This window comes from Canis lupus, chromosome 5 (assembly GCF_048164855.1).
Source record: "Canis lupus baileyi chromosome 5, mCanLup2.hap1, whole genome shotgun sequence".
NCBI lineage: Eukaryota > Metazoa > Chordata > Mammalia > Carnivora > Canidae > Canis > Canis lupus.
Window position 1 is genome coordinate 15,382,271 of NC_132842.1, and position 20,287 is coordinate 15,402,557.

Sequence of the window (20,287 nt, forward strand, 5' to 3'; positions counted from 1 at the left end):
GGGTGAGCTTAAATGGGGGTCTGGAGGGGGGGTAGTCTCAGAAAATTCAGGCTACTGTATTTGACATGTCACATATGATGCCAATTTTCAAAGACCCTATACAAAATGCTCTTACAAACAAAAGCTGTGTTGAAAGTTGAATCTTTAATGGACATGGAGATGGCCCAGATCTTGCAGGAGGTCAAAGTCCTTGTGAGCATCAGCTTTCTTTGTACAGAAATAAGAGGAGGCAACCAGTGGAATATCCCAGCTGCTAGAGCTCCCAGGCAGGGCAGCTTGGCAAAGAGCAGCAAGACAGCATGGCGGATGGAGGGCAGGACTGAGGGTACCATATATCCCAACCAGCAGGTAGACTGTAGGAAAGAATGAGCGCATTCTATACATTGACAGGACTGCCTTCTCTGCTTAGATGGATCGGGATTTATGGCCACCAGGAATTTGACATAATTAGGGCCAAGCCTCTGAATGGAAATGTCTTGACAATTGGATTCTGTCTGCAGGCTGGAGTTGGGGGTGGGATGGCCAAGGAGGGGTAGATTCCATCTATTAAACCCACTCAATCTGGTCTGAATTCTGTTGAGAACCCTTGCTGTGGTCCCTTTTGTTGTTTTTCTCCCATTCCCCTGGACTTAAAGACTTGGAAATGCCTAGACTTTCCCAGCCCACTTGGCCCAGAATCCTGAGTCCAGTTCCCTTCTGCTCCATGACCTATGGTTGTACAGAGAGACTGGAAAGCTGTAGGCCTCTTGTTCAAACTGCCCAGGATCACCCCCTTCCCCCGTTTCCACTGCTTGTTAAGCTGGAAAGGGACTCGCCCTTTCTGTGCCTGAATTTTCCCACCCGTGAATGGAGCTTATCATAGCATGCCCTTGAGAGGTGGCTCTGAAGGGCTGTCCTCAGGATTAAGGAGCTAATACATGTTAATATGCTGTCTGGCACACCATGCTCTGGCACATAGTGTGGGTAGCGATCATTTTAGGACATCCGATCTGGAAACTAAACCCAAGTGCTTTCACCCCTCACTTCCCAGGGAAAAGGAAGTGTTAAAGGATAAACTGAGGCTTATAAAATTTTTTTAAAGAGTTTATTTAGGCAAAAATCAATTGGAATTGGGCAACACCAAGCCAGAAGTGGCTAGGAGTATTCCCCCAACTGGAGCTCAGGGAGAGACTTCCCTAGAGAAAAGACAAAAATGAGGTTAGGAAATTATTGATTAACTATCACTTAAAGCCTAGTTGGCTGCTTGTGATTGGTTGTCTGTTGGTTTCAGTTCCCTGACCTTGAGGCATTTATAGGTTTAGATTTTGGTTTGCTTTTAAAGGGTGCCAGAGCATTAGAGTCACCTCTAATGGGCTCCTTGTTTAATTAATTTAACAGAAGAGTCAGACTCTCATCAGCTGTTAGTAAATTGAGGTCACTCTCCTCTCTGCCTGGGTCTCAAGAGTTTTAGAAGGCCCAGGAAGAGAAGGAGCCACTCTTGATGAGTACAGACCGGGATTTTGAAGGGTACCCAGCATAGCTCTGAGCATATACCGATACATCTTGACCACCCTCCCCTGAGCCAGAAGTCTGGGGACTGCACTACTACCTTATTTATAAACAATCAGAAAGTTCTCTTGGGAACAGGAGATAGGTTTGTTTAGGTGGCTCCTGCTTGGCTGGGAAGGCCTCTGCTGGATATAGCTGCTCAGCTTAGTTCTCTGCAGCTTGGCTAAGTGGAGTTCAGCTTGAGGTCAAGCTCTGTTGAAGTTGGCAACGTGACATAATGCGGCCACTGGGCTCGTGATAACCCCAGGGCTTCCCTTGGAATTTGCTGCTGTCCTACTCTCCCAACTGACATTGCAACTTCAGAAGGTTATCTTGGGGCTGCACGAGACCAGCACCGTCCATTCAATGAAGATAAAGCAAGCAGGTACTTTAGTGCTGGGGAGCTGCTTTAGCTGATGCGGAATATAGTTAGCCCCTCGACAGCAGAAGCTCAGGGGTATGCGATTATGCTGTCCAAATTTACACAGACCCTGCAGGCTGGTATTTTGTCTATTTGGGGGTTGCTGGTTTTTTTGGGTTTTTTTGTTTGTTTGTTTGGTTTGGTTTGGTTTGGTTTGGTTTTTTTTGGTGATACTACTATTGGTATGTATGTTGCAAAGGGAGAAAACCAAAGAAACGGAATCGGCCATCCCAGCCAGTACTTCACAGAATGACATACAATGTTTGCAAGGACTAGCAGAAGCACCATCACTCAGAATCCGAACAAACACAAAACCCTGCATTTATTTTCCAAATGGATTCTGACAACAAAGTAGCAGTAACCTTCTTTTACAATAGGAACAAAAATCAGCAGATACTATTCTTCTATCCTTAGAAAATTAAGAAAGAGCTGGCTTATACTTGTGGCAAAGTAGCAAATTAGCAACTGAGGTCTCATTGGAGTCCTGCGTGCTTAGTAATTCGGTGTGAATAGAAAACTCCTCAGACAGGTCAATATGAATATTTCAATAAAGGTTTGAAATAGATGAGGAAATGCCAATAATCAAAAAGTTCCTGGAGAGACAGCGCAGCGGTAAGGAAAACAAAGTGAAAAAGTCTTGCAGAAGAATGAAGGAGGAGACCTAATAGAAAAATATATAGGAACAAATTTATTATACCTTATGCTGGGGAGTGTGTTTGTGGGTAAATGCCATTGTCAAAACCAAGCTGGGAATACCATAAGTGTCTTCGAATGATAAACTTTGATTAATCTTGTATCAGATATCTAAATTTGGTATAATGGTATTTATTTGGGCCACTTCATAGAGATCCTGGTTGAAACTGACAAAGATCAAATAGGAAGTCAATGAAATCCAATATGTTGACAAACTGCTCTTGCTGGCACCACATAAAAATAAGCAGAATCCAGATATAAGGTTGTCTTTAATGTAGATGGATTCTAGATAAATTCTTAAAGGAAAATCTTGGGAAATGAAGAGAAATCAGAGTTTACTGAGGATGAGCCAAGCCTGACCACTATCCATGTCCACTTTGGACAAGCTTATTAGACAGGGAGTTGGGGGGGGGGGCAGGCACAGTAGACTCGAGCTTTCCCAAACATGTGACAATATATTTCATATTGTTTTGTGGACAAGATCGAGACTTATGAACTGAAAGCCAAAATAAGGAGATGTATTAGTAGCTAATGGAGAACAGAGAGCTAGTGGAGAACAGAAGATAAAACTACTGCTTTGTGGATGAAGATCAAAGTCCTCCATATGCCTGCATAACCTTGCATCTTCATTTTCCCCTCCCCCGCCCTTTGCCTTCTGTAACTTTCTCCAACACATCACACTCCCCTTATCTTTATGCTTTTGCGCATGACGTTCCCTGTCTCTGATGCTGCTCCCGTTACCTAGGCATCTTTAGAATTCAGCTCAAAGTCTATGTCCTCCAGAAAGAATTCCTAGAATTTCAAGATACAGCAGGCTCCCACTGAACACACTCAAGGTCACCTGTACTTTGTGGCACCTATCACTGTTTGCAATTATACACTTGTGTGCACACTTGCAATTATACACTTGTGTGTGTTCAGTTTATTTGCTCATCATTGTGTTCCCAGTGTGGAAATGCCTGACATAGAGATGTCACTCAGTAAATACAGGGAAAGTCAAGACTATTTGGACACATTATTTGTCCATTCCTGGAAGGATTCTAAATTCTCTCCTGAGATCAAGTCAGAGCATCCCAAGAGTGCTCTAGACTATACTCTTGGCTTTTACCATAAGAAACTTTGCAGGGAGAATGCTTCTGCCTTTGCATATGGAGGGAGCTTCACTACTGTGAGAATCATCTCTCCAGGGAAGGAGGAGGAGCTTCTTTTATTGCTGAGTTTGAGACAGTGAATTGGGTATGTGCAGCCCAGTCCTCTCTGTGCTCTTTCTCTTGGAAGTGACTATCTACAGAAAGCAGACACTCCACGCTGCTCCTGTGGATGTCTCATAGGGGCCAGTCTGCATGTGCTAGGTTGAGGGCTGACCAGCACTGCCTATGACTGGCTAGATAAACCTCTTGGGTTTTGGGATTTATTACTAGGGACTCAGCTTATTTGTGGATAAAAGTCACATTTTCCCAATATTGTATTTATCACTAACAAAAGTAATATCTGCTTTGTCTCTGCTCTCTGCTTTGCTCTTGATGCTAGGATTTATTTGGCACTCAGGATTTTTTCAGGCTATTTCTGAAACTCATGAACTGGAAAGACGGTTCACCTTTTTGGGGGGTGGGCAGGGAGAGCATGAGTGGGAGAAGGGGAGAGAGGGAGAGAGAAAAATCCTAAGCAGGCTCCTTGCTCAGTGCAGAGCTTAACACAGGACTCAAACTCACAACCCAGAGATCACAACCTGAGTTGAAACCAAGAGTCCAAGACTCAACTGACTGAGGTACCCAGGGGCCCCAAGAAGATTCAGCTTTAAAAATACTTTTCTTAATAATGTCTGTTTGGGAAGACACTATTATTACTATTTTGCACTTACCTCATCTTTATGACTTCAGATAGATTAAGTTTGAGGCAGTCATTTGGGATATGATGGCACAAAGTGTTATGTTACTAACTTGGCCTTTGTCTTTTGTTAAAAAAGATTTATTTATTTATTTTTGAAAGAGAGAGAGAGAGAGGTCAGGGGAGGGCAGAGGGAAAAGAGAAAGAGAATCTCAAGCGGACTCCCTGCTAAGCATGCAGCCCGACACTAGGCTTGATCTTAGGCTTGATCTCACAAATCTGGGATCATGACCTGAGCCAAAACCAAAAGTTGGAGGCTTAACCAACTGAACCGTCCAGGCACCCATAGATTTTGTTTTTTTTTTTTTTAGGTGTCAAAATATTCTAAAGCAATGACTCTCTCAAATGATCAGAATCTAAAATTTAGAATCGATTTGATATGAAAGGAGCAAAAAGATAAGAAAATAGACCCATCGAAGGGGCTTACTCAGAACAAAACTCGTGAGTTCTGGAGGTATGAACAGAGTCAGTTCAAGCCCGACATTTTCTCAGATTTGGAACTGGCAATATATCTGAGATGCTAAGTGCTTTGGTGCCAGACACTGAGCAGGGGACCAAACAGACTGGAACCCTGCCCTTATATTCAAGTGGTGGGATAGAATGTGGGAAGGGAAGGCAGACAGACAAAATACAAATAAACCAGTAAACATACAGTATATCAGCCTATAAGCTCCAGGAGAGAAAAGTAAACTTAAAGAGGAGATTGGGCATAGCAGGTAAGGGGTAGGGGGCACCATTTATGCAGGTTAGTTTGGCAGGATGGCATTTAACCAGGGCACTGAAGGAAGAGAATGAGAATGAGCCATGTGCTATCCTTGAAGGAACATTCTAGATAGAGGGAACAGCAAATGTAAAAAGGCTCCGAGGTGGGCTTGGTGTTTCCAAGGACCAGCAGGGAGTGACAGGAGATGTGCTGAGATAGGGAGTGAGGGGACCAGACCATGCAACAACCTAGAGTTCACTGAACCAACACTGAAAGGAAGGGGACTACTCTTTTAAATTAAATAGAAAGTAGGGCAGCCCGGGTGGCTGAGCAGTTTAGTGTCTGCCTTTGGCCCAGGGTGTGATCCTGGAGACCCGGGATCGAGTCCCACGTCGGGCTCCCTGCATGGAGCCTGCTTCTCCCTCTGCTTGTGTCTCTGCCTCTCTCTCTGTCTCTCATGAATAAATAAATAAAATTTAAAAAGAGAGAGAGAGAGAGATTTCCTCTCCCTCACCCACCCTTCCCTCTCTCTAAAAATTAATTAATTAATCAATTAATTAATGAAATAGAAAGCCATAGGAGCAGATGGGTCATGATCTGATCTCTTAAAGTGATCATCCAGTTGTAGTGTTGTGAATGGTGTTGGGGGGTGGGGGTGAGGGTGCAGAGAATCACCCTCACTCAGGAGCCACCTGCAACAAGCATGTCACAGTGGCCAGGCCAGAGCCGTCACTGCAGTGAAAGTCCTGAAGGAAGAGCAAGCAGAGGAGTCCAGCACTGTGTATATGGCCCCCCGGGGGGCTGGAGTCACCATTCAGTGATGGGCACAGGGGCAGGAGAAACAGAAATGGTGGCTGGGGATCAGGATTGAGTGCCATGCGTGTAAATCAGTCTGGAGCTCAACCAATTTAACGGGCATCTACAGCATGCACGATGGCCTGAAATCCTGAGCTTATGAAGGTGAATGTATAAAGTAATGCATGCTTATCTGTGCCAGAATGTCTTTCAATAGTAAAAACCTAAAGCTTGAATCTAAACTTTTGAGGCCACCACCCCTGTGAGCACCCTGGCAGCAAGGACATTATTTTCCACCATGACCCACACGATTCCTCCTCAAAGGATATGCTCTATAAACATCGCTGGGACTAAACTGGCCGACAAAGAATTTATGTTTAAGCCCTGATTCACAGTAGATCCAATCAACCAAAACCCTACAATTTTCTTTTTTGTAAACTTACTTAAAATTAATCTCTCACCCAGTTCAGCTCCCTTTTCCCAGCTCATTTTTCCAGATTTCTAAAACTGTATTGTAACATGGATAACAAGCTTTCACTCAGAGAGAAGGACACTTTCATGAGATTGAGAAAAACCGCAGGGCAGCGAAGTAATACACTCATTTTCTTTTCTCCCAGCAGATTTTGTTTCTAGAGTGTTTTCTGTATTTTAGACACAACCAACACAGTAAGAGACTAAAAATATAAATTAAAAAAACGGATCTCTACCCTCAGGAAGCTTGGGAACCTAGTACACCTCGTTACACCAATGTAACTAAATCACAGCGCACTCGGTGAGGCTTCCTGGCTGGTTCCCCTTCCCTGTGTCTGAGATCACCCTCATGGTCTCTGAAAGGGTGAGCCTCACACAGTAAGGAGGGAGTCCCCAGGAAGAAAGCAAAAATGAGTTGTTTTTAGGAGGAAAACAACCACCTGTTCAAAAATAGGACAGACCTTGTTTGCAAGATCTTTTCCTGTGTCTGGCTAGAGAGAGCTAGCTTTTCGATTACATGAAATTTCAGACACCAGGGGCTCTGGGGAGAATTCTCTCGTTCCTGAAGCTGCTTTTGGCCAGAAGCCTTTTGAGTCAAGCTTTGGTTGTCCATCTCCAGTTCTTGCGCTGTCTGTGCCCAGGACGTGTCCTCGGAAGGGCAGGGGGCAGATGAAGGGAGGGTCCATGGTCAGGGTCTTAACCAGGCCGTCGTTTGTAAATCATTTGCTGTTTCTCTCTAAAGGATCAGATCCTTCTTAAGAGGATGCAACCGATGGTATTCGAATGTCAAAAACTATTTACAAGCTTAACTAAATCTTCCTGTTGGTAACAGTCCTGTGGCCAGCAGCTGAGTGTGTTGCCAATGGCATCAGGCTAGCTCAAGGCAGTTATATGTCCTTCCCACGGAGGCTTCAGTGACAAGGAAGCCATCAGCAGGACAACGGGGTGCCCAGACGTTGTGCCCTCTACACACTTCACACCACAGCATCTCCTTGCTGCCTACAGGCAGGAAATAGCACTCATCCTACAGCCTGAAGAAACGGGATTCCTGAAGGAAGATAGCCTCCCTGGAGGATCTCTGGCAACTGTACCTGGAAGCATCATGAAATGGCCTCTTTTATTTTACTGCCTTGGGGACCAGACACGTTTGTGTCTTTTCAATAGTGCCTGATCTCAGGAATAGAAATTACAGCCAAGCACTTGTGGGATAAAAATGCTTTATAGCAAGCCTTGAAGATGACTCTTGCCAGGTTAGGGGGCTGAGGAGAGCCTTGGGTTAGGATCCCAGTGAGCAAGATCTTAGCTTGTGTTCCTCCAGACTTTCTGCCTGACTTTGGATAAAGTCACTTACAATTTTGGGTCAGACTAGATAGCCTCCTGGGCCCTTCAGGATTAAGTGCCTGTTATTCGAGCCAAGGGGTGCACAGAGGGCTGTCAGGTCCAGGTAGACTGCCTGGGGCCAGAGTCTAGCCACACCAGGAGAATCAGGGTTTGCTATCCAGTCATATAGCATCCTTTTGCTTGGTTTTGGTTACTTAGAAGCCTTAAAAAAAAATAAAAAAAAAAGTAGCATGTGCCCAGTGGGAAATTTGGAAAATAAGGGAGAATTTAAGGATGCAGATAAGCACCTGAAAATCCATGATCTCAAAACAACTACCAATGCTATATGGGTCCATACCCTTCCAATCTTTATGCTATACTTATGCTTTGTTCCTGAGATTATGTGACCTATGTTCTGTGTGACCTGCTTTCTTAGCTCAATCCTGCATTCCCTAAATAAAGAAGCACTGAAGATCAGCCAAGCACCTGCCCCGTGCCAGGCTCTGGGAAACACCATAAACAGGTTGAGTGCTGCTTTAGGGAGCTCATGGTCCAGCTTTTCCATATCATTAAGAAATTTCCATAGTCACAATTTCTAACATCTACATTGTATTCTTAAAACAATCTGTTGTTGCCGTCATTTTATTTTGTGTTGCACAAGTGGAGATGATCCAGTTCATGGGGAGAGCGCAAGAGGAAGGGGGTAGGAAATGGGGTCCAGTAAAAGGGTAGAAAACAAGACAATGAGATGGAAGACAGAAGGAAAACCATTAACGGGGAAACAAAGTGTAGAAGCAAAGAGGGTGAGTGGGGTTAAGAACAGCCGCTCTGAGCCCAGGAAATCACTGGGTGATTTTGCATGTGGAGTGAAAACCACAAGCTCTAGAGGCCAACAGGTGACTTAACACTTCTGTGCCCCCATTTCCTGGTATAGAAAACAGGGCTAATGGCCCTCACCTCCTAGAGTGGTAGTGAGGATCACATGAGCTACATAGAACATTGAGTACCTAGGTACTCCATACATGATATGATAGCCTTTATTAATCACCCTGCTTCAATAATGCAGAATAGATTGTATCAAGGGGAAAAAGGGAAGGGAGGAACCAGATGAATGAATGAGAAGTCTGATATACTGATTTTGTAAGTACAGTTATCCTCTCTGACCTACACAGCTACATGTGTGTGTCAGAAAAAGATGTGCCTGGAAAGGGGTAACTGCAAAGAGTTTAATAAAAAGGATGTTATCTGGGGTTCCTGAGTGGCTCAGTTGGTTAAACATCTCCCTTGGGCTCAGGTCATGATGACAGGGTTCTGGGATCAAGCCCCAGGTTGGGCTCCCTGATCAGTAGGAAGCCTGCTTCTCCCTCTGCCTCTCCCCTACTCGTGCTCTCTCACTTTCTCTCAAATAAATAAATAACATCCTTTATTTTTTTTTTTAAAGCCATGGGCAGAGAAACCAACCAGGGACAATGAAGTGCCTCTGAGGCAAGTAGCCCCGGGAAGTCAGTGCCACCTCTAAGCCTAAAAAGCAAGGATAAAAAGAGGTCTTAGAACTTAACAAAAAGCTCTAGGATCAGGAGATGTGGCTTTCGGTGGAGGATTGTAGCCACCAGCTGCTCAGCTGATATGCTGTGGCGGGGGGGAGGGGTGCCATTGGCTGAAATCATAGCAAATCAAAGGGCAGCGGATGCCCCATTGGTGCCCTCTGCAAGGGGTGGGTTTCCAGGGCATTGAGAAGAGCAGGGAAATGCAGAAGATGATCTGGAAGGGAAATGGAGAAAAAGCAGCACATCACTAGTTTCTAGCACATAAAACGGCAGTTATCCCTTGTCATTTATGAGTTTACCCATCAAATACCATTTGACAATGTGTCGCCTGTACTTCTGGAGACCATGTGTCCCTGGGTCCTGCTGCCGCAGCGTGACCACACACCTGCATCCCCCCATCCCTGGGCACACACACACAGGTTGCCAAGTTCGGGGACCCAGGACTGCCAGGTTGAGAGTTGTCAGGCCCCAGGAAAACCACACGTCCTTAAAACCCGTGGCACTTAATGTTCAACTCGAATGATAAAATATGTATTTATCAGCATTCCTCTCCTTATCATTCGAGGGGCTGTATTCTTGTCAGACACTTCTCTTGGGTCTATAGTGAGAAAGATGTTTTGTGGTTAACACCACTGGGGAAAGGCAGATGAGACCAAGAGAAAGATGTCGTATATTTAGCATTTATTAGTATTTAATTAACAGTGATACAAACTAGCACCTGATAACTTTCTCTTCTTCCCATATGCCCCCTGTTTGAGAAGGCTGCAGTGGTCTGGGTGGAGAGAGCACGGGCAGGCAGAGAAACAGCCAAATGAAATTCCCCTTAGGACACAGAAAGCAGCCATTCCTCTCCTTCCTGTGCTATGTGACATTCCTGCCAGAACTTTCCTGACAGCGGAGAGAAATCATGGCTATACATCGCAATACAAACACAGCCAAGAAGTGGAATTCCTGTTGGCATGAGTTGGTTTAATATCATAAGAACATGATGTTGTGTCTGAAAATTACATGGTTTATGTATTTAAATGTTCTTTACTATAGACTAAGTGTTCTTATTGAAAAAAAAAATTAGTATATATTTAGGCCCTTTAAAAGAAACCCAAACATCTGGCAGGTTACCTTTGAATTAATAAGTCTGTTGTCTATTTAGAAAGGGTTGAGTGGAGCCGTGTGTTTCAGGAACTTGTTTTAATGTGTTTTTCTGGTTTCTGTTTTTATTTCATTTATATATTTATTCCCAACATCAGTAGCCCCTATGGTTGGTTGGGGAGGCCTTGCTTCTTAATTTCCAGTTTGAAAAGAAGTAAAAGGTGACAGACTTGGTGGAAAGTACAAAATGTGGAAGATAAGGCACATTGATTTCTCTTCTCCCACAAGGACGGCAGATACAGTCCGGGGTTCAGTGGTTTGGGTGTTGTGTTCAGAGATAAGGCCCTGGGGCCAAGTGCCCTGCACCAATGCAGGAATGAGTGGAATTTAACTACTTTATTTATTACTGAGATTTCACATAACTTTGCTCCAGGTTTATTAAATTTCCAAAATGTTCTTTAAGTCATCCTGATTATGAACTGTTTTTATCTGAGGCTTTTCTGATTGGTTAACCAATTCCACAAATTCCTATGTGACCTTTCCTAATTTTTTCCCAGGCTCTGTTTTAAAGAATGATTTCACTGACTACATTCTTTTTTTCAAAGGAAGTGTTGGGCTTCTGCATTAGATTCTACTCACAATCCATAAAATCATTTAGAAAGCTATTATTTGCCATACAACGACAAGAAGTTGAGAGTCCCTCCTCCCCCTCAAAATGTGTCACTGGTCTGAGAACATGATTCGAGGTGGGTAAACTGGTTTAATTTAAATACTTTTGCAGATTCTTCTCTTCTTTCCCAGGCCATTACCCATAATTGAAATGCAAATGTTTATTTTTAAAGCTTTAGAGCAATTTGGTTGGCTTTCCTTGACTGTGTTTTTTAGCCGTTTGGAATTTGTAATATCAGATATTAGAGTACTAATACCATTACCAGAAAGGCAGACTGGACAACATTCTAAACCTCTCGAGGAGCCAGCTAGAATAAGCATCTCTTGGTGAGGGTACATAAATAAGCCCTTTGCCTGGTTTTTCATGCCCAGAACAATAGGCATCAAGGCAAGGGATCCATAGGAGGGATGAGTCTGGGCCAAAGAACTTTGCTGCCACTTGGGAATATTTAGGGAGAAAGAAATGAGACTCAGGTGGTGTTTTCTTCATGACAGGAACAAGTTTGGCAGAGAATCAAATCAGAAGGTAGATTTTCATCAAGAAGTCAAATTCCAAATGGCCTCTCCACTTTTGTCAATTTGGTGTTTTTACACACAAGGACAGAGGGAATAGGTGGAGACAAATCTCCTAAGTTGGTAACGATTTGTGACGAACCTGTGGATTTTCACCCAAAATAACCCATACATTCCAATGTAATTAGAATTTGGTTTAGTTTGGTTTGGTTTGGTTTAGAGAATAACTTCTAGTCTTCCTTCTCTCAGAAAACATCTTAGGCAGTTTTCAATAAAATGTGCATTGACAAATAAGGTTGTTAAAATAGAAAATCAGAAGGTATATATACAAGGGGAGATTTAAAATAGTTACTGTAACTTAACATTAAATTTAATTCTGAGCTTCTTGGAAGTTTAGGGAAAGAGGAAACACAATGGGTTACATTGTTTTCAGCATCTGATGAAAGGGAGCATTTCACTGCTTCAGAAGATACTTGCTTTTCCTGTTACTAAATTTTAAGATGGTTGTATCCAATGGGCCCTTATATGTTTCAGAGAAAATACAAAGAAAGAAAGAAAGAAAGAAAGAAAGAGAGAGAGAGAAAAAGAAGGAAGAAGAAGAAGAAGAAGAAGAAGAAGAAGAAGAAGAAGAAGAAGAAAAAAGAAAAAGAGAAAGAAAGAAAGAAAGAAAGAAAGAAAGAAAGAAAGAAAGAAAGAGAAAGAAAGAAAGAAAAAAAGAAAGAAAGAAAGAAAGAAAGAAAGAAAGAAAGAAAAAAGAGGCTTTTTACATCCCCAGACAAAATCTGGGAGCACAACACTAAAATACATCCAAGAAAGTAAAACCAGCCATTGATGGGGTGGAATTGATGAGATCAGTGAATTTTTAAAATCATCTCAAGGCACCAGGTAGCATATATTCTAGAATTAGGTGTCCTACATTATAAAACATTCTTGGGGCACCTGGGTGGGCTCAGCGATTGAGCATCTATCTGCCTTCGGTTCAGGTCATGATCCGGGGTTTCCGGGATCGAGTCCCTGATCAGAATCCCGGCAGGGAGCCTGCTTCTCCCTCTGCCTATGTCTTTGCCTCTCTCTGTGTGTCTCTCATGAATAAATAAATTAAACCTTTAAAAAAATAGATAAAACACTCTTAACATCACTTTTTAAATGTACGAGTAGTGGTTTTCCTTTGCTTTGTATAAAAAATGATGCGAAAATAATGGCATTCACTTTTTAAATTGGTATATTTTGGAAATTCCGAGGGTTCTAAGAATTCTAAAATGAAGGTAGATGAAAGTAGTTAGGATAGCATATCCTACAACATGAATTTCCCAAATGGGTTTAATTGAATATGGAAATAAGTTTTCTCCTGCAATATTGTAGTTTGTCACTGGAACTATTTTTTTGTTTGTTTGGTTCCCTTTGCTCTTAAAATGTAGCAAAATAATGAAAATCATTATCCAGGATTTGTTGACATAGAAAAGGGAAGTGCTAAATTTATGAGTGGTCAGTGGAGTTTGGTGACCTCAGCAGTGCTCCCTGTCGCAGGAGAACCATCATTTCTACTTAGCAAAGATATAGGATATCTGGGGATCGAGACGGTTTCCAGTGGGCTCACGCTAAGCCCTTGGGGGAAAAAGTGACTGAGTCCTCCAAATTTAACTTAATTGGCATTGTGGGAAAACTTCCTTTCCACATATCAGCCCACGCTGTGTACTTCGTGTAAACCGAGGATTGTTACTGAGAGAGCTAAAGACGGGGCGTGGTTTTGCACCACAGTTTCCATGATCCACCATCTTGTGTAACAAAGTCGCTCAGCAATGTTATAGCAGGACTGAGCTATAAGGAAAACACAAATTCATAAAAACAGGGTTGTGTTGGCTTTTAATTGCATGAGGATTTAAATGATTCCACTGTATTCCTCCGTGGGTGTTCTGTCTTCATTCAGAGCAGCCTTACTTTTAATGTTTCTTTGTTTAAATTCCAAGAACAGTCCTTCTTGTAGTTCTTTAGGTAATCTCTTTTTGCATTATGACTTCCTGACATTCACAACACTTTGCAAATGCTTGAAAGCTTTATTAAAGCATTTATTATTTCAAGTATTTATTAAAGAAATTTAAAAAACTAACAAACCAAAACTAATTGCTGTAGACTTTGTTACCTTTTCTTTTCTTTCACCTCATCCTATGGCCATTGATAATTCTTCCATGATCTCCCTTAGCTTGGTGTGTTTTAATGCGTTTTCATGTTTTCCCTCACTATTTGCTAGTTTACTTGCCAAACTATGAGACTAAGGACTGAAGGTTTCTCCACTACCCAACATTATGGCTCCTTATTTGTTAGCACTCACTTACTCACTGTACGCGTATTTACTAAATATCTTACTCTACACATATTTGATAAGTATCTGTTACATGTGGAGCATATTTATGTGCTAAATGAATTTTAGATTTCCAAAATATTCATTTGAACCCAAGCTAAATCCAAATGCATACTAATTACATGAACTCCAACAGCAAACCCTTGCTCCCGTGGCTTCATCATGCCACCCATGCCTTAGCTCCAATTCTCAAAGGCAGCAGGAGACAGAGATAGGATCACAAGCCAGAGAGAAATTGACTTGTATTTAATTTTGGTGTAGTAAGGAGAGGGGGGGAAAAAACCCTTGTTTTTATAAAACATAACAGTAGAATTATTGGGAAGAGAAATGTCATCATGCATGAAAATATTTTATGGCCCTTCTGGATGGGAAAGGAGGCCCCATCAGGTGAGGGGATATGACTGCAGATATCCAGGGCAAGAGATGGCGGACGTGATTACTGTGCATAAAGCCAATTGATGTAATATTCATTTCTAGCAACAGTCAATAGGGGAGTGGGATGAAAGCTATAGTCAGAGACTGAGAGGTTGGAGGACCAGGGCAGGAGCCTGCATTCATGGTGCAAGCAAATGACCAGTGAGAAATTCCTAGGGACTGAAATGGCATTAAGTACTTTTAAAAACAGTGTTTCCTAGTTGTCACTTAAAAGACATTTCTCTACCAAGTGGGATATGATCTCCCCACTACCTTCAAACCTCAGGACAGCCCAGATACCTTCAAAACAGCCTTGTAGTAACAGGAGTTGTATGGCACCAGTAGAAAGGGGTCTGGGATTCACATTAAGGGTGGGGGTAGGGTGAAAGTTGTGACTGGTAACTGGAGACAAGATCTGACTGAGAATCTGGTAGAAATGGGAAATTGGAACAAGGGAGAGACCTAAGTCTTCAAGAGTCTGCAGATGTTGGAGTCCTCTAACTCATAGGATGTGAGATAGGCCAGAGTGATCTGAATTTAAGTTTTAAAAAACAAATGACCTGAAAGTTTGCAGGATTTGAAGGTAACAAGGATGTTGATACTTAGAAACCACTTTGGGTCTCTGAGGCTTGGCTTCCTCATTTGTAAAATGGGCATAAGGCATTAAGGTAATTGAGAGGATTAAATGAACCATTCTAGGCAAACTGCTTTCCATGGTTGCTTTGGACATGGTAGCCTAGCAGTAAATACTCCTTTACTCCTCCCTGAAGATATATGCTAAGATCTTCACATGTAGGCACAAGAAAGGCCAAATGATAATTTATATCTATAGTAGTTGGCTAATATTAATATCTATTGACAAGTGTGGATAATTCCTGGAAACAAAAACAGTTCAATGTGTAGTTCAACACAATTGCATCAGTGATTCAGCTAACATTAATGTATTTGGACAATTTTTTTAAAAAAATATTTATTTATTTATTTATGATAGACATAGAGAGAGAGAGAGAGGCAGAGACACCAGAGGAGGGAGAAGCAGGCTCCATGCCAGGAGCCTGACGTGGGACTCAATCCCGGGACTCCAGGATCGTGCCCTGGGCCAAAGGCAGGCGCCAAACTGCTGAGCCACCCAGGGATCCCCCTATTTGGACAATTTTGAAGTTAACTGTGGTGGCTTAAAAAGTGACCCCAAAATTTTTGGTACTCCTTCCATTAAGAGGTAGGGTCACCTTTTCCCTTTGAATCAGAGTGGGTTCTATAGCTGCTTTCACCCACAAAATATGGTAGGATCTTGTAGAAACAGACTTTGGACTCTCCCGCATCTGGTGCTGGCCTTAAGGCCAGTAGCTTTCACTTCCTATCTCTGGGAACACTTACTCTTGAAACTCTGAGCTGCCATTTATGGAGGCCAACTAGCCTGAGACCATCATATCATGAGGAAACACAAACTTGCCATTTAGAGAGACTGTGTGTGTGTGTGTGTGTGTGTGTGTGTGTGTGAGAGAGAGAGAGAGAGAGAGAGAGAAAGAGAGAAAGAGAGAGATGCTTATTCAGTGCTTAGCCTTTCCACTCTCCAGCAATTCAGGGCTTCCCAACTGAGGGCCCAGACATCATGGAGCAGAACCAATTCAGGCAGAGTGCAGTAAACATGGCTTGGTTTTGCTCCATGATGTCTGGGGCCTCAGTTGGGAAGTCCTGAATAGCTGGAGAGTGGAAAGGCTAAGCACTGAACACTGTGCTCTGTCTCAATTTCTGACCCACAGAATTAGGATTATAAAAATAATAAATTGTTATTCTTAAGCCACTGTACTTTGGGGTGATTTGTTATGAAGCAGTGGATAGCCAGAACATTAATGTTTGAAATTTAATTCCCAATATTACTTTTAGGTAGATTCAAAAATAGGTGGTTCCTAATCTAACTTTAATAGGTATTTTAATTTTTTGTTTGTTTGCTTATTTTTGTTTTCTTATTCAGCCATCATATTTCAATGTTTTAAAATTCCCATAAAGGAAGTTGATTTCAAGGATATTAGGCAGCAAGTCCAGGTAAGAGAACATGAGTGAACTATAGAAGCAGATCCACTTAAATCCCAGCCCACCCACTTACTAATTATGTAAATCTGGACATTTGAAAATATGTTTAAAATAGCTAATATAGACCAGGTACTGAACAAATGCCAGTGGCTCTCCCCTTTCATCCCCTTATTCCTTTCTCTTTACATGTCAATGCCATTTTAAAAACAAGAAGAGAGGATTGGTGTGGATTTTGGAGTCAGAGAGACATGAAATTCGAATCTATGCATTATACATGGTCTTAGAAAAATTATTTCAAATCTGAGTCTCAATTTTTTTCAATAGGATTACTGAGAAGATTAAATGAAGTAATTTATGTCAAAGAGCCAGAATAAATGCTCAACAAGAAGTTACTACTGTCATCATTATGATTCATGTCAAACACAAATATTTATAAGATAATATTATGAGATTAATCTTATGTTTAATCATACTTTGGGGGAGCAGCAAAGGACATTTCAATCACTTCATATCTCTTCTGTCATGAGTTTCTCTTCCTCCCCAAATAAAAAGGAAATTAATGTATGCTCCAGTAGATTCAGCTAAATGGAAACCACCATTTCTTAGGAAGCAACGTTCTACAAAGTCTATAATATAAACATGGCTACAGGGTTTATCTCTTGTATGAGTCAACTGTTTAAAAAAAAAAAAAAAGCATTCCCATTTTCATGAGCTCTTTTATTCTTATTTTTATCAGTTGTAACCACACTGTCCATTCTTATCTAAGCACCTTAGCTCAATCCTGCAAAAACATGTTCCTTTTTAAAATCAGGGTAGTCAAAGGACCTTTACACATATCTATAGAGAGCTATATTTCCTCTCCATCAGAATAAAGGAAATTGAACCGAGATGGCCTAATACAGACTATATGGGATTCTGGAATCTTTGGGGTGACAGAGCACCCACTCACTATCAGCACTTTTGAATAGACCAATTGTTGATCTGTTTTGGAAAAGCTTTAGAAACCTTGTCATTGGCACAAATAAAACATTGAACAGAAAAATTTTCCTCCTTCTGCATTTTTCAGACCTGCAATAGTACCACACAGAGGCATAGTTAAATCCCTTTGGGAAGAATGTAGGGTCAGTATGAAGTATCTTTTGCTCCACTTATTTCAAGGACTGGTTGGGTCCTTGCTGCCTTCCTGACTTACCATTCTATATGTATCCTTCTCAATGCCATGTACTTGGTGGATGAAGACAAGCTTCCCCAGGGAAATTGTAGGATTTTTTTTTTTTTTTTTTTGGACCTTCCTTCAGATCTTTTGCTAGAACTCTCAAATTCTACAAAACTCTGCGCACACAAAATCACAGCCTTGGAAAATGGAGTATGTATAAGGTATGACACATAGTTGATCTGTTCTTAGTAAATATTGGTTTTCTTCCCTACCTACTAGGAGATCTCCCTCTACATCTTTGACTTCAAAACCTCATGCTGAATCTGAGTTGTGTTTGGGGATCTGTTACCCTCTGAGATAACAGCAAGACCAAACTGTCTCAGTATCTACCAGTTAGAATAGAAAGTGCTTCTTACAAAGTAGCAGGAACCTGGGAATTGATATTTGGTTCTGCTTACTTCTTTTTTACTCCCTTCCCTAAGGTGACTTTCTAGAAACTCCACACTACCTTACTGCTTACTGATGGAAACCCAGTTTGCCAGCTCAGAGGAAGGATGCTCCACCCCAAAAGTAGTATGGCATAGGGTAACACCTCTTTCTCCTGGCTTCTTTGGAAATTGAGCAAGACCAGCAAGAAAGAAGTAACCAAACATAAGACAGAAGTAGTTAGACTTCACAACAACCCGTACTGAATTTTGGGAATCTAATTTATAGGAGTCTTTGACTGGATAAAGACAAAAAAGCTCAGTCTGAGTTTCTATCAAATGCTTTTTGAAAACAACAATGGGACAGGTTTAAAAATACATGAGTCAGAAGCATCCGGATTACATTTCCAGGGATTTATCCAGGGATTTAAAAATTTGGAGGAAAAGAGTCTTGGCAACCAGCATTCAGGGTTTCATGAAAAGCTTTCAAACCAATTATACCTACCTTGCCCTGAGATAGCTCGTTAAATAGGCTTGCCAGCCCCAGGTGATAGGGTCCTAATGGCTTATAGTCATGATTTGCTGTTTGGGATTTCATCCCTACTGCTGGTCAGCCTGAGAAGATGAGAAGCGAATTGTGTTGGAGCCGTATCTTTGCCCTTTCTCTGAGAGGCAGTGCAGGGTTTCATTAGACTTGAGTGTAGGACCACCAGTTCCCTGAAGGCATATTTTGTTGATCTTGCTGTTTAAAGACAAAATTATCTTGGAACAAAACTTTTCCTATTTTTAGGCACATGGTTGATTGTGAAACTGGACTGACTCTTCAGGGCTTATTTCATAAACACACCCGAGACTGTCTCAAGAGACAGACGGATTGATGCTCTTGCCATGGGCGGTTCATGATGAGCTCAAATGGATCTTGAAAAAAACCTGACATCCCAGGGGGTTGGAATTTGTAGGGGAAGAGAAGTGTGTAGAACTAACCAGGGAACCTAGGGTTTTCTGAGTGTCATTGTTCTTTTCTTTTGGCTCTCCAGGAAGCCTACAGGCTGGGGTAGGTACAGACCCTGAGCACTTTCTGGGTTCCAGATGAAGAAGCTTATAGACAAGGCTCTGGCTTCTCCCCGCACTGGCTCCAGGTCCTCCCTGCATTTCTGCCTCCAGAAGGCCCTGCAGAAGTCTGAGCTCCCTGAGCTGCCACCTGGTCCCAAGGCTGAAAGGAGAAGGCCGAAAAGATGATCCTTTGAAATAAAAGAGAGTGGGAAAGACAAAATTGGCCTCTCCAGATCACTAATTCATGTCTCTCTTAAAATGTTCTTTAATCTTCAGCTTCATTTATTCCATCCTGGCCCAGGGGTTTGTTTCCATAATTTGGGAGAAGCAGCAAAGAGCTTGTCTGTCATCCAAGCATGGGCTGAGCTGTGATGGCCCTGGGAGGGAGCCCCAGCTCGGCTCCTGCGCTGTAGGGGCCCTGGCTCGGAGCCCAAGCCAACCATGGCCACCTTGTCTCTTTGCCAAGCCCTGTGAGTTCAGACCTTGCTGCAATTTACAGGCAGAGCTCCTGCCTGCTGTCCACATCCTAAAGCTCAAACTTGACTTCCCCCACAATTCCATATAGTAGGAGAAAAAGGTTACAATCACAAGAAGTCTCCAAAGGGGAAAATTCAGTCCTTACCCTGATATCCCAACATAATGGGCATCAGAAGAGGGGCAAATGTCTACCAATCCTGAAATCTTGTCTTTAGCAATCACCCTATGTGTCAGGTACAGGCTGTCCAGTGACCAGGACTGCGTTGAGATAACACAGCAATGTATGGAAGAAAATTTTAGCCTGCTACTGGTTCTCTGCTCTGCTTACACAGCCAGTTGCCTTTGGAGATGAAACATCTAAGCTTTAAGGCAAATCTGCAAGTTCAAGCATGATTAAAACCGAGTAAAACCTGGAAATGACAACTTTAATTATGAGGATGATGCATCAATTTTACCTTCAACAGTACTCAAATACGATTACAACAAATGAGCTTGCAGTACTTCCCTTCAAAGCTATTTCCACAAGTTCACAAACAAACCATCTTGTAACCTCATCCGAAGAAAGAAGAGGCCTTCCTGCAGGTAGCTGAGTTCTGGTCATGCTCCATCCAACACCACACAGCCACTTGGGGTGCCAGAACCTGTCTTTTCTGGTGCTGAACATTGATAAAACCAGGGAGATGGTGTCTTCTAAAATCTACTAAGCACTTTCAAAAAGATAATGGTGCCTGGTG

At 42.2% G+C, this 20,287-nt stretch overlaps 1 long non-coding RNA gene across 2 annotated transcripts; it reads left to right on the plus strand.

Annotated features, from left to right (window-relative positions):
* The first annotated feature begins 1,778 nt into the window (after positions 1-1,778).
* LOC140633256 (uncharacterized) lies at positions 1,779-19,313 on the plus strand. 2 transcript variants are annotated; one of them, XR_012030894.1, is made up of 4 exons: positions 1,779-1,912; positions 11,059-11,199; positions 17,509-17,563; positions 19,061-19,313. It is a non-coding gene; the product is annotated as an uncharacterized lncRNA (long non-coding RNA). The 2 variants fall into 2 exon arrangements; XR_012030893.1 differs by lacking the exon at positions 1,779-1,912 and adding an exon at positions 3,691-3,877.
* The last annotated feature ends 974 nt before the right edge of the window (positions 19,314-20,287 follow it).